A 13,874-nucleotide genomic window follows, 5' to 3' on the forward strand; every position below is an offset into this window, starting at 1 on the left:
ATCTGAATCTGATTCAGCTAGACTTACTTCCTCAAATGAAGATGAAACATCTGATTATGAAATGCCAGGAAGTGATGTTGAAAATGAAGATCTTCAAGTAGCCTATGATACCTTATATAAAGAAAGTCGTAAGATTGCAACAAAATTAAAAATTCAAAAGGATAAATTTACGGATTTAAAATTAGAACTTGAAAAATCTATTTTGGAGAAATCACATTTTTCTAATTGTTTTGAGAAAACCAAACTTGAACTCAATCTAAAAAATTCTGAAATTGAAAATCTCAAAATTGAGAAATAAAAATTTACTATTAGAAATTACATCTCTAAAAAATTCTAAAGAGACTTGGATATATAACTATAGTGACCCGAGACTTGAAAAGCTGCTATCTACGTCTCGTCGAAGTAACAACAAATTCGTCTTGGGTTATATCAAGAGTCATTCAGAAAAATCTAAAAATACTGCTCGTATATTTGTTAAAGGTGAATCTTCAAAATCTAAAACAGAAACTACAAAGGAAATAAAGAAAAAATCTTGTCAAAAACCTTTTTATCAAAAAACTAAGTCCATCTATCAAAAGAAAAATTATAATCCTTCTCTTGTAGATAAGATAGTGGACTTACTTAAGGAGCTCTTGAAATCCAACTCTAGAACTATGAGAGTATGTGAGAATAAGAAAAAATATTTCTCTCAAACTAATCATGTTATTAAAGATCCTCCTAAGCCCAAAACCATATTGAAATGGGTTTCAAAAAATAAGTGTCTTATTTTCCACACACCTTTCAAAGCTAGTAGCCATTCAAAATGGTATTTGGATAATGGATGCTCTAAAAATATGATAGGTGATAAGCCGATACTTTCAGACATTAATCACATTGATGGAGGATCAGTAACATTTGGAGATGGCAGTAACTGCAAAATCAGTGGAAGAGGTAATGTAAAACTTTCTAATCTTCCTGTTTTTAAAGATGTTTTATATGTTGAAGGTTTGAAACACAATTTGCTAAGCATATCTCAAATCTATGATGATAATCATAGTGTTAAATTTTCTGATCACAGATGTGATATACTTAATAATCAAGGTCATATAATATTAAATGGTTGAAGAACCTCTGAAAATTACTATATCATTGATGAATCATGTTCCATAAGTCACTCTTGCTATGTGGTTCAAACAGACGAAACTGAATTATGGCATTAACGTCTTGGACATGCAAACTTTAGAGATCTATACAAACTTAGCAAGAGAGTTCATCTTCAAAGCTTACGAAGGTTAAAAAAAATGGAAAAGAAAGTATGTGGTGCCTGTCAAATAGGCAAACAAATTAGGAGGAGTCACAAGAAGGTAAACTCCTTAACCACATCTAGACCCCTCAAATTACTCCATATGGACCTGGTTGGACTAACCCGAACAGAAAGTAGAGGAGTTAAAAAAATATTTTCTAGTTGTAGTTGATGACTACACTAGATATTCATGGGTAGCCTTCTTAAGAGAAAAGTCGGATGCTTTTGACGAAGTCAAAAAGCTATTTAAACGCATCCAGACGAAAAAAGAACTAACTGTGAAAAAAATAAGAAGTGATCATGGAACAAAATTTCAAAATAGCAATTTTGAGAAGTTTTGTGATGACCATGGAATATTACATGAATTTTCTGCTCCTAAAACTCCCCAACAAAATGGTACAACTGAAAGAAAAAATAGAATTCTACAAGAAATGGGGACTATTATGCTTAATAATAAAAAAATTAGTAAAAAATTTATGAGCTGAAGCTGCCAACACTGCTTATTATATTATTGATCGAGTATATGTAAGAGCAAGTTTAAATAAAACGGCTTATGAATTATGGTCTAACAAAAAATCGTTAGTAAAATATTTTCGTACTTTTGGAAGTAAATGTTTCATTTTACGATATAAGGAACATCAGGGAAATTTTGAAGCAAAAAGGGATGAAGGTACTTTTCTAGGGTACGCTCTAAATAGTAGATCATATCGTGTCCTAAATAAAAGGACCGGAGTGATATAAGAATCCATAAATGTAGTAATTGATGATCAAACTATCACTCCAGCTGATAAACACGATAATGAGGTTATTATATTTAATCAATCAACACCTTCATCTCCTATTTTTTTTAATTAGTTCTTTTCTTCTTTTAAGGTGGATAAAATTCTTCAGACTCAATTCTCACCATCTATCAATGATTTACATACTAACAGTTAGAACTTCTAGCATGTCATATAGAAGATAAATTGAATGTCTTGTGATTTAAATTAACATGATATTCAAACTATCTCTTAATCAATTGAGCATAAGAACTTAGGTGATAGATTACTTAGTTAATCAAACTCCAACAATCCAAAATTCAATCTATATTTTTATCATACCTAATACATTCTTAAGTACACAATTCATCGCCTCCCAAACAGATTTAAACTTGAAACATTGAAAATTTTTAAAATTTTTGCTCAAAACTAAGAAAACACTAATTACTTCATGAAATCCTCCATCCCTACTAAAAAATCTACATTGTCCTCAATGTAAAAGAAATAAGCATGTAATGCAAAAGAGGCAATGAAAAGAGAGGGGAAGTGATGGAAAAGAATACTTGAAGAAGGAATTTTGAGGTTTTTTGAATGATCTCAGTGTGAAGATGGGTTAGCACAAGAATTAAACCAACAGAAAGCAAACTATCCTAAACAGTGAAAAGCAAACTATCCTAAATAGCAAAAAGAAAACTATCATAATCCTAAATCATATGAAAGCAAATAAATCTACCTATACCTCCATTAGACTAGGAGGTCTATCCTGGTAAAGAGAATCAGAGGTATTAACATGTCCTCTGAATAAAAATTTTCAACAAATGGCTTTACACGATGTCCATTTACTTTGAATTCATTACCATTATTTGGATGTTGAATCTCGACAGTCCCATGAGGATAAACTTTAGTAATAGTGAAAGGGCTAGTCCAACGAGATCGGAGTTTACCTGAAAAAAGGTATAACCGAGAATTATATAAAAGGACTTTCTGACCTAGTGTGAATGATTTTTGAAGAATTTGTTGGTTATGAAACACCTTCATCTTATCCTTATAAATTCTCAAGTTCACATATGCATCATTCCAAATTTCTTCCAGTTCATTGAACTGAAATTTATGCAGTGAGCATGCGTTGTCCAAATCGAAGTTCAAATTTTTAATCACTGAGTAGGCTCTATGTTCTAACTCCACAGGCAAGTGGCAAGCCTTCCCATAGACAAGTCTAAAGGGAGACATTCCAATAGGGGTCTTAAATGCATTACAGTAAGCCTATAAAGCATCGGTCAATCAGACTGACCAATCCTTACAGTAAGGGTTAACCATTTTTCCCAAAATATATTTAATTTTCCTATTAAAAATTTTAGCTTGCCCACTTGTTTGTGGGTGGTATGGAGTGTTCACTTTGTAGGAGATGTCATATTTCTTCATTAAGTTCGCAAATGGCCTAATATAGAAATGTGAACCTCCATCACTAATGATGGCCTGAGGTGTTCCGAACCGAGAAAGAATGTTCTCTTTTAAAAACTTAATGACTGTTTGAGGATCATTGTTTTGGCACGGGATTGCTTCAACCCATTTAATGACATAGTCTACCGCTAGAAAAATATACAAATTTCCAAAAGATTGAGGGAATGGTCCCATGAAATCGATGGCACAACAATCAAATGCTTTAATGATCAGAATAAGGTTCAAAAGTATCATATTTTAACCGGACAATGCTCCCAATTTCTAACAATGCTCACAAGCTTTGCAAAACACATGAGTGTCCTTGAATATAGTAGGCCAGTAAAAGCTGCATTGTAGAATTTTGCCATGGTCTTTTTAGCAAAAAAGTGACCACCACTGGCCTGAGAATGATAGAAAGAGATGACACTTTGGTGTTCATTATCTGGCACACATATCCTTAAGATTTAGTCTGTAAAATATTTAAAGAAATACGGATCATCCTAGAAGAATTTGTGTACCTCGACAAAAAATTTCTTCTTATCTTGCGTAGTTTAATGTCTCGGCAAGATAATTAGCAATATCTATGAACCAAGGTGAATGGGAGACGTTAAACAGTTGTTCATCAGGGAACATGTCATTTATATTCGTTGGCTCGAGGGAATCAAAGAGGTCAAGGCGGGAAAGATGGTAAGCCACTATGTTCTCTACTCCCTTCTTATCTTTTATTTTCAAATAAAATTCTTGGAGTAGGAGGATCCATCTTATCAAGTGGGGCTTAGCATCATTCTTAGAAAGAAGATACTTGAGCATCGCATGATCTGTGCAGATGATGATCTTGGATCTGATCAAGTAGGACCTAAATTTTTCCAAAGTGAATATTACAGCTAAGAGTTCCTTCTCCGTAATTAAGTAATTCACTTGGGCAAGATTTAAAGTTCTACTTACGTAGTGTATAACATAAGGCTTCTTCTCTTTTCTCTGGCCTAACACTACCCCAAGCGCATAATTGGACGCATCACACATAATTTCAAAAGGAATGCTCCAGTGGGGTGGCTGCAAAATAAGTGCAGTGGTTAACATGCCTTTAAGCTTACAAAAAGCTTCATGACATTGCTTAGTCTACTCGTATGGTACATCCTTTTGAAGTAGATTGCATAAAGGATAAGAGAGGTGACTAAAGTCCTTTATGAATCTCTTGTAAAATCTGGCATGTCTTAAAAAGGATGCACATCTCATATGTTCTTGGGTGGAGGTAAGTTAGAGATAAGATCAATCTTAGCCTTGTCTACCTTAATTCCTTTGGATGAAATGATATGCCCAAGGATAATCCCCTTATAAACCATGAAATGACACTTCTCCCAATTTAGTAACAAATTCTTTTCCTCACATCGCTTCAGCACACATTTAAAATTCTCCAAATAATCGCTAAAGGACGGACCAAAGGCAGAGAAGTCATCCATGAAGACCTCTAAATATTGCCCCACCATGTTAGAAAAAATACTTATCATGCATCGCTGAAAAGTAGTGGGGGTATTACATAGTCCAAATGACATCCATTGGTAAACAAAGGTGCCAAAGGGACATGTGAATGTGGTCTTTTCCTGATCTTCAGGGGCTATCTCTATCTGGTTGTAACCCGAATATCTGTCAAGGAAACAGTAATAGGAATGACTAACTAGCCTTTACAAGATTTGATTAATAAAGGCCAAATGAAAGTGGTCCTTCCTTGTGACGATATTCAATTTCATGTAGTCAATGCACATTCTCCAACCAATAGTAACTATAGTTGGCATGATTTTATTGTCGACATTGGGTACGATGGTGATTCCAGACTTCTTAAGAAATACCCGAGTTAGATCACCCATTGGCTATCGGATATAGGGTATATGCTACCCATATCCAATAGCTTAAGAACCTCAGCCTTAACCACTTCCTTCATATTTGGATTTAATCTATGTTGTGGTTGCTGGGAGGTCTTCGCATTATCCTCTAGATAAATGCGGTGAGTACAAATCAAAGGGTCAATTCCCTTAAGGTCCGCAATTGACTATCCAAGGGCTCCTTCATGCTCAATGAGAGTAGAAATAAGCATACTTTCCTATTCTCGCTCAAGGTGAGAAGAAATTACCATTAGGTATGTCTCATCTTGACCTAAATAGACATATCAAATCAGAGGGCAAAGGTTTTAGGTTAAGCTTCGATGCCTTAAGGTTAGACGGTAGAGGCACTATATCCATTTGGGGTAATTCTTCAAATTGTGGCCTCCACCAGTTAACTTCAAGTACCAGCATAGTATCAAGCATGGTACCTGTCTCCCTAATCATATCATCATCTAAATCATAGGAGTGGGCTAAGCACGTTTGTAGAGGGTCGGAGGATAAGGTCCTCCGAGTTATATCTTCTACAAAAGAATCAATCAAGTTAAGATCATTAACATCATCATAATCCTCTACCTATTTGCTAATATTAAAAAAAGATATTGAGCTCTAATGTCATATTCCCGAAAGATAAATTCATGACTCCATTCTTACAATTGATGATTGCATTTGATATAACAAGGAATGGGCGACCAAGGATGACAGGAATTTGAGTGCTCATATCCACGATGGGTTGAGTATCCAAGACAATAAAATATACTGGAAAGTAGAATTTGTCAACCTAGACTAACACATCCTCAATTATCCCTCTCGGCACACGAACTGAGTGATCGGCTAGTTGTAATGTGGTCTGGGTGGGTTTTAATTCACTTAGACCCAGTTATTCGTAAACCGAGTATGGGATCGGATTTATGCTCGCTCCTAAGTCAAGAAGTGCATGCTCAATCCGGTAATTCCCAATTACACAGGTGATGCTTGGGCTACCAAGATCTTTGTACTTTTATGGCACATCTTGCTTTAAGATGGTACTCACTTTTTCTGTTAAGAAGATTTTCTTTTGAATGTTTTGTCATCTTTTGGTCGTACATACATCTTTCATAAATTTGCCATATGAAGGTATCTTTTTTACGGCATCCAGTAAAGGAATGTTGACCTTCACTTGCTTAAGCACCTCTAGAATATCTTGAGAGTTAGAGAGAGGTTTTGGTGCTATCTACCATTGGGGAAAATGAAGCAATCGGTTTGCATTAAAGTACCGGTTCTACCTCATGTGGAGCATTGATAGGTCTATCATTCTCATCTACACCCGGGTCCTTGGGCTTCTTAGCCCTTATTGGAATAGATTTTTCAATTATCTTCCCACTCCTAAGAGTGGTGATAGACTTAGCTTGTTCCATTGGATTTGAAGAGCTTAGTTCACTAACTCTATATTGCGGTTTAGGATTGGGAATAGGTTGGGCTGGAAGCATCCCTTTCTCCATAACCGTAACACATGAGTCTATCTTTTGTATAACCTTTGTGAGTTCTTATAAGGATTGAAGAGTACTTTACTAGATGAGCTCTTGAGGATTTTGAACCAATTCCTCTTGAAGTTTCCCTTGATTTAAGAATTGATTAGGAATTCCTTGAGGTGTAACAGATTGTTCATTCCTCCAACTGAAATTCAGATGATTTCTCTCGCTGGAGTTGTATATGTTCGAAGTGAATCCCTTGAAAGGCCTTTAGTAGTTGTTTACAACATTCGATTGCTCATTCAATATTTCTTGAAACACAGGTATTGTTGGGCATTTTTTAGTTGTATGAATGTTATAAGCACAAATACCTCAGATAACTTCTTTATCCTTATCCTTCCTAATTTGCATGGCCTCAAGTTTCCTTGTGAGACTGGCCACTTTAGCGTTGATATCATCTTTCTCTTTGAAAAGGTATATTTCACCTCTCTCCTTTAATTGAGTAGGCTTAAACGTGATGCTCGTTCTTGGGGAGATGTCTCATGATTGTGCGGTTTCAGCAAGTTTATCAAAGTAATCCCACACTTCATTAACATCTTTGTTCAAGAATTCCTCATTTCACATTGTCTCGACAAATTGGCACATGGAAGATGTCAGTCCTTCATGGAAGAAATTTGTTATGCAGCACATTTCAAAACCGTGTTGTGGGCATAAACTAACAAGATCCTTAAACCGCTCCTAACATTAGAAGAATGTTTCATCTTCCCTTTGGGCAAAGTTCATGATCGACTTTCTGATGGTGTTCGTTTTAGGATATGGGAAGAAGTTCTTTATGAAGTCCATTGTCACGTCATTCTGTCTGCCAATAAATCATGGACATAGTGAATGTAACCACGTCTTAGCCTTTTCTTTCAGGGAGAAAGGGAAGAGTTTCAGCTGGATTGTGTCCTCAGACACAAAGAAAGTATAAAGTAGCTACGATCTCATTAAACTCTTTCAAGTGTAAATATGGATTTTCAAATTCAAGCCCAAGGAACTTTGGAAGGAGTTGGATCACTCCTAGCTTAATGTCTATGTTTCCTGCATTTTCTGAAAAAATCATATAGGAAGGGGTGCTCAACCTCGCTAATTGTAAATAGTCTCGTAAAGTACAAGGCAGGGGTGCTCGATGCACCTTGTTCTCATCCTGGATTTCCTCCACCCTAGGTTGGAGGTGTTTGGAGGTTGATTGACCAGTTGATTTGCAGCCATAACTTCGGTTAACTCTATGGATCTTGAGTGGTGTTTAATCCTATGATGAATAGATAACCCCTCAACCAATCCTCCTCCACTCAAGAGATGTCAAGTGTTGTCACGGACCCACTTGGGCATGAAACACTCTCTGCCTTCAAAATTACTCTCTCAATCACTTCCGAATTAGTTTTACATCTTCTTCTAGTTCTACTTCTTGTTGCTTTCAGAATACATATGAGATTAGTCCAAGTGGATTCGACATCGGTCTCATCGAGATTATTACTGCATTGCGACCCTATACTTAGGGTTGTGAACAAGTTTTTGGCACCGTTGCCTAGGATTAATGGTTGCGTGTTCTGATATTAACTAGATTTGGAATTAGTTTAAGATTATGGTTTTTCTATTTTCTATTTTTAGGATTAGGGTTTTTCTGAATTATTTTAGAAACTATCTTTGCTTTCTAATTCTAAGTTTAGAAACTTTGTTTTTTTTTTTTTAGATACTACTTTCTAATTCTAGGTTAGAAAATGATTTTTTTTAGAAAGTTTCTACTTTCTATTTAAAAATAAAAATAAAATAGAAACTTTCCTTTTTGTAGTTTTAGAAACTAACTCATCCTTCTATTTCTATTTTTTTAGAAACTTTCTTATTAACTTTTTAGAAACTAATTCACCTTCTTTCTTTTTCTTTTGCAGGATCCAAACATAGAACCTTCTAATTTGGTAACTTCTTTCTAATTCTTTCTCTTTCTAATTCGAGATTTCTATTTCCCTTCTTTCTTTTAGGTCTAGGTTAGAATTTGAAATTGAGGGCTGAGAGTGTTTCATGCCCAAGTGGGTTCGTGACCACACTCGGTGTCTTTTGAGTGAAGGAGGATTAGTTGAGGGTTTATCTATCCATCACAGGATTAAACATCACTCGAGATCTTCAAAGTTAATTGAGGTTATGGCTTCAAATCAACTGGTGAATTAGCCACAACCTCGAGTTGTGGAAGTCCAGGATGATAATGAGCTGCGCCATGCAGCCCACCTCATACTTTACGGGATTACTTACAACCGGCGGGGCTGAGCACCCCTTCTTGTATGGTTTTTCCAGGAAACATGGATATTAAGCCTGAAGTGATCCAAATCCTTCCAAAGTTCTTTGGACTTGAATCTGAAAGTCCATACCTGCACTTGTAAGAATTTAATGAGGTTATAGCCACTTTATACTTTCCTAATGTGTTCGAGGACACGGTCAAGCTGAAACTCTTTCCTTTCTCCTTGAAAGAAAAAGCTAAGACGTGGTTGCACTCACTACGTGCATGACCTATTGGCACATGGAATGACATGATGAAGGAGTTCATAAAAAAATTCTTTCTATACCATAAGATGAACATCATCGGAAAGTTGATCATAAACTTCACCCAAAAGGAAGATGAAACATTCTTCTAATGTTAGGAACGGTTCAAGGATCTCGTCAGTTTATGCCCACAACACGGTTTTGAAACGTGGCGCATAACAACTTTCTTTCATGATTAACTGACATCTTCCATGTGCCAATTCATCGAGATGATGTGCAATGGGGAGTTCATGAACAAATTTGTCAATGAGGTGTAGGATTACTATGACAAACTCGCTGAAACTGCACAATCTTGGGACATCTCCCAAAAAACTAGCACCACATCTAAGCTTACTCAAGCAAGGGAGAGAGGTGGGATGTACTTGTTAAAAGAGGATGATGATATAAATGCTAAAGTGTCTAGTCTCACAAGGAAGGTCAAGGCCATGGAACTTAAGAAGAATAAGGCTAAGGAAGTTGTTTGCGGTATTTGTGCTTGCAACATACGTATAACTGAAAATTTCCTAACGATACCTGCTTTTTAAGAGGCACTAAATGAGCAATTGAATGCCATGAACAACTACGAAAGACCTTTCAGTGGACCCATCTCTAACACATATAATCCTAGTTGGAGAAATCATTCGAACTTTATTTGGAGGAATGGACAAACTACTACTTCTGAAGGAATCCGTAACCAATTCTTGAATAAAGGGAAACCTCAAGAGGATCTGGTCTAGAAACATATTCAAAACCAAGAGCTTATCAATCAGAGTATATTGCAAATCCTTCAAGATCTTTCAAAGGCCATACAAGGGCGTGAGATAAAAAATTTAATTGGGGAAAAAAGGATTCTTCTAGCCCAACCATTCCCCAATCCTATACCGCAATACAAAATAAGTGATCTAAGCTCTTCAAATCAAATGGAGCAAGCTAAGTCTATCACCATTCTTAGGAGTTGGATGATAATTGACAAATCTATTCTGGTAAGGGCTGAAAAGTCTTAGGAACTGGAAGTAGATGAAACTGATAGACCTGGTAACACTCCACAAGAATTAGAATCGGAACTCCAAAGCAAGTTGATTGCAGCATTCCCCCAATGGTTGATTGCACCAAACCCTCTCTCTAACTCTCAAGACATTCTAGAGGTGTTAAAATAAGTAAAGGCCAATATTCCTTTACTGGATGTGCTTAAACAAATACCTTCATATGCCAAATTTCTGAAAGACTTGTGTACGACTAAAAGATGACAAAATATTTAAAAGAAAATCTTTTTAACTGAAAAAGTGAGTGTCATCCTAAAGCAAGATGTGCCACAAAAATACAAAGATCCCGATAGCCCAACCGTCGCTTATTTAATTGGGAACTACCAAACTGAGCACGCACTTCTTGACTTAGGAGGGAGTGTAAATCTGATTCATTACTCGGTCTACGAACAACTAGGTTTGAGTGAATTAAAACCCACCCGAACTACATTACAACTTGTCGATTGCTCAGTTCATGGACCGAGAGGGATAATCGAGGATGTGTTGGTCCAGGTTGACAAATTCTACTAGCCGAGAGATTTTATCATCCTTGATACTTGACCCATCATGGACATGAGCACTCAAATTCCTGTCATTCTTGGTCGCCCATTCCTTGCCATTGTAAATGCAATCATTAATTGTAGGAATGGAGTCTTGAGTTTGTCTTTTGGAAATATGACATTGGAGTTGAATATCTTTTTCAATATGGGCGAACAGGTAGAGGATGACGATGATGCCCACAATGTTAACTTGATTGATTCTTTCGTGAAGGATAGAACTCTAATGACCTTATCCTCTGACCCTTTAGAGACGTGCCTGGCCCATTCCCATGATTTGGATGATGATATGATTAGGGAGATGGGGGGATTTTTTGATACTGTGCTAGTACTTGAAGTTAACTGGTGGAGGCCACAATTTAAAGAATTTCCCCAAATTGATGTAGCACCTTGTTCACAACCCCAAGTGTAAGGTCGTGATGTAGTAATAATCTCGGTGAGACCGACGTCGAATCCACGAGGACTAATTTCGTGAGTATTCTGATAGCAACTAGAACTAGAACTAGAACTAAAAGAAGATGTATATCTAAATCTGGAATATTTGAAAGTAATTATAAGAGATTAATGAAAAACTTAAGAAATTCAAAGGCAAGAAACTAGGGTTTCCAAGGATCCACTTGTAGAGGTCAGGGAGATTTGTTCTTAATTCATGAAAACAACTGGAATCAAAGTCCCATCTTATCTAATTGGAAGATATCTTAGTAAAATTAAATATGAACTTCCTTTGACCTAATTCTCAATGGAAGAGTTGCGTGAGAATGAGAAGTGATTGCATCACAAAACCATGCCCATGAGACAATGGCTCACAACAGGATTTACCAATCCCACAATCATTCCAAGAGAATTGTGAAAGTAAGGGAGGATTCCATCATCTAACCATGCCCAAGTGACAATGGTGAACAACAGGATTTCCTAGATTCACAATCCCAAAACATGAAAAGAATATACTCAAAGCTATTGTAGATCCATTAAAATTTGAGTCATAACAAACCATTAAAAACTAAAAGTATTCCTTATAATCAAACTAGAATCAAAGAGAGTTCAATATAAACATGAATCAAAGCAATAAAAATATCCCATCATGCTGCAAGCTTCACCTCTTAGCCCTAGCTAAGAGATTTAGCCAACCATAAACATGATTGAACTAAAATCTCTAGAAGAAAACATGAAAAATTAAGGAATAAAGGAAGAAAAACCCTTAGAGACGGCTCTCCACCCTTGTTCTTTGCTCCTTCAAACCCTAGATGATGATTAGGGATGTCTTAGGGACCCTTATTTATAGTTTTGGGTCTTAAACTTTCGCACCGACTTGGAATAATCTAGAAACCGCCTCAAATTTATGCAGTCCGTGTAAATAGCTCGATGCATCGAAGAGCTTATGATATGTCCTTCAATATAATTGAATGTCTTTCAATAGCATCGAAGAAGGTCCGAAACTGTCTAGCAAGTTCAACTTAAAAATCCTGTATTTTCTCGATATATCGAAGGTCTTTCGATATCATCGAACAAGGTCCAAAATTGTCCAGCGAGTTTGACCTTAAATCTGGAATTTCTCGATATATCGAAGTGTCTTAGATATGTCCTTTGATATAATCGAAGGTCAATCGATATGATTGAGGGCCATTCTGGCAGTTTTCGAAAAATAGACTTTTCTGGCCCCAGAACCTGTTTTCAGGACAATTTTCAGGATTCCTTTTCTTCACCTCAAATCTTCAATCCTCTTCCTTCATCACTTGGTTTCCTTGGATCTTTGGCATATGAATTCTTCAATCTTGGTCTCCTAAGATCCATCTTTGGCTTTGGTGATTCTTGAGCCTTAAATCTATGCTTTTAGCATTCTTTTCCATCCATGCTCTTAAATTCACCTTGCAACACAAACATCATTAAAATAGAACATTAAGCATAATCATCTTCATAAGACCAAGTAATAAATGGGGTTCGATATGCAATATCAACACAATCTTCAACCAACATTTTGCTAGTCCTAAGCAAGATATGTGAAAAATAAACCTTAATGCGCAATGTTCAAACCTTTTTCAGAAAATGATCTTATGTGTAATCAAGTATGAATGAGTAGATGCAAGATGAGAAATTGAGATTTTGAAAAACCCAGAGCCGAACCACATAAGCAATCAATTAAATAAGTTCTTTATCCATTAGGTTAGAGCATAGTTTGCATATCAAGTTTTTCAATGTGCCTAATGAAAATACTATCTTTTCATAATGTTAGCCATGCACACCACTTCAAGATTGGTTGAAAACTCAAGTACTGATTCCAAACTTATCACCTTTTCTTTCTTTTTCTAGTTTTTGATTTTATATCGACGGTCATTTGTATTCATTCAGTCTTTTCCTCTTTTCTTTTTTCTTTCAAAGTTTTCATTCTTTTTCAGACTTTAAATTATTTTTGCATTCTTTGCTAGTCTTTTCCCCATACATGACCTTTTGTCAATCTCCTATTTTTAACTGGTTCTTTTCTTCTTTTAAGGTGGATAAAATTCTCCAAACTCAGTTTTCAATATCTTTCAATGATCATCATGCTAACAATCAGAAAATCTAGTATGATTCAGAGAAAGTAATTTAAATAACACAATATTCGAACCTCCTCTTAATCAATTAAATGTAAGAACTATAAGTGATGGGTTACTTAGTTGTTCTGACTCCAACAATTCAAAATTTGATTTCTATCTTATTGTCATACTCAAAACAGTCTTAAATACACAACTTATCACTTTCCAAACAAATAAACATTGAAAATTTTGAAAAGTTTTGCAAAATTCGATGAAAACTGAGAAAACACTTATTAGTTTACCTACTCTCCATCCCCCCTAAAGTCTACATTGTCCTTAACGTAAAGAAATAATCATGATTTGCAAAAGAGACAATATAATTGAAAGAGAAGTGATAGAAAGATAGTACCTGATGAAAAGAGTT

General features: G+C 35.8%; 2 non-coding genes across 2 annotated transcripts; one reads left to right on the plus strand and one right to left on the minus strand.

Moving 5' to 3' along the window:
• Nucleotides 1–7,502: 7,502 nt before the first annotated feature.
• Nucleotides 7,503–7,609, plus strand: LOC131219807 (small nucleolar RNA R71). The gene has a single exon (XR_009158450.1). It is a non-coding gene; the product is annotated as a small nucleolar RNA R71 (small nucleolar RNA).
• A 1,808-nt stretch (nt 7,610–9,417) lies between these two features.
• On the minus strand, nt 9,418–9,524 carry LOC131219699 (small nucleolar RNA R71). Its single transcript, XR_009158345.1, has one exon. It is a non-coding gene; the product is annotated as a small nucleolar RNA R71 (small nucleolar RNA).
• Between the last annotated feature and the right edge of the window lie 4,350 nt (nt 9,525–13,874).

This window comes from Magnolia sinica, chromosome 11, assembly GCF_029962835.1.
Source record: "Magnolia sinica isolate HGM2019 chromosome 11, MsV1, whole genome shotgun sequence".
In the NCBI taxonomy this organism is placed as follows: domain Eukaryota; kingdom Viridiplantae; phylum Streptophyta; class Magnoliopsida; order Magnoliales; family Magnoliaceae; genus Magnolia; species Magnolia sinica.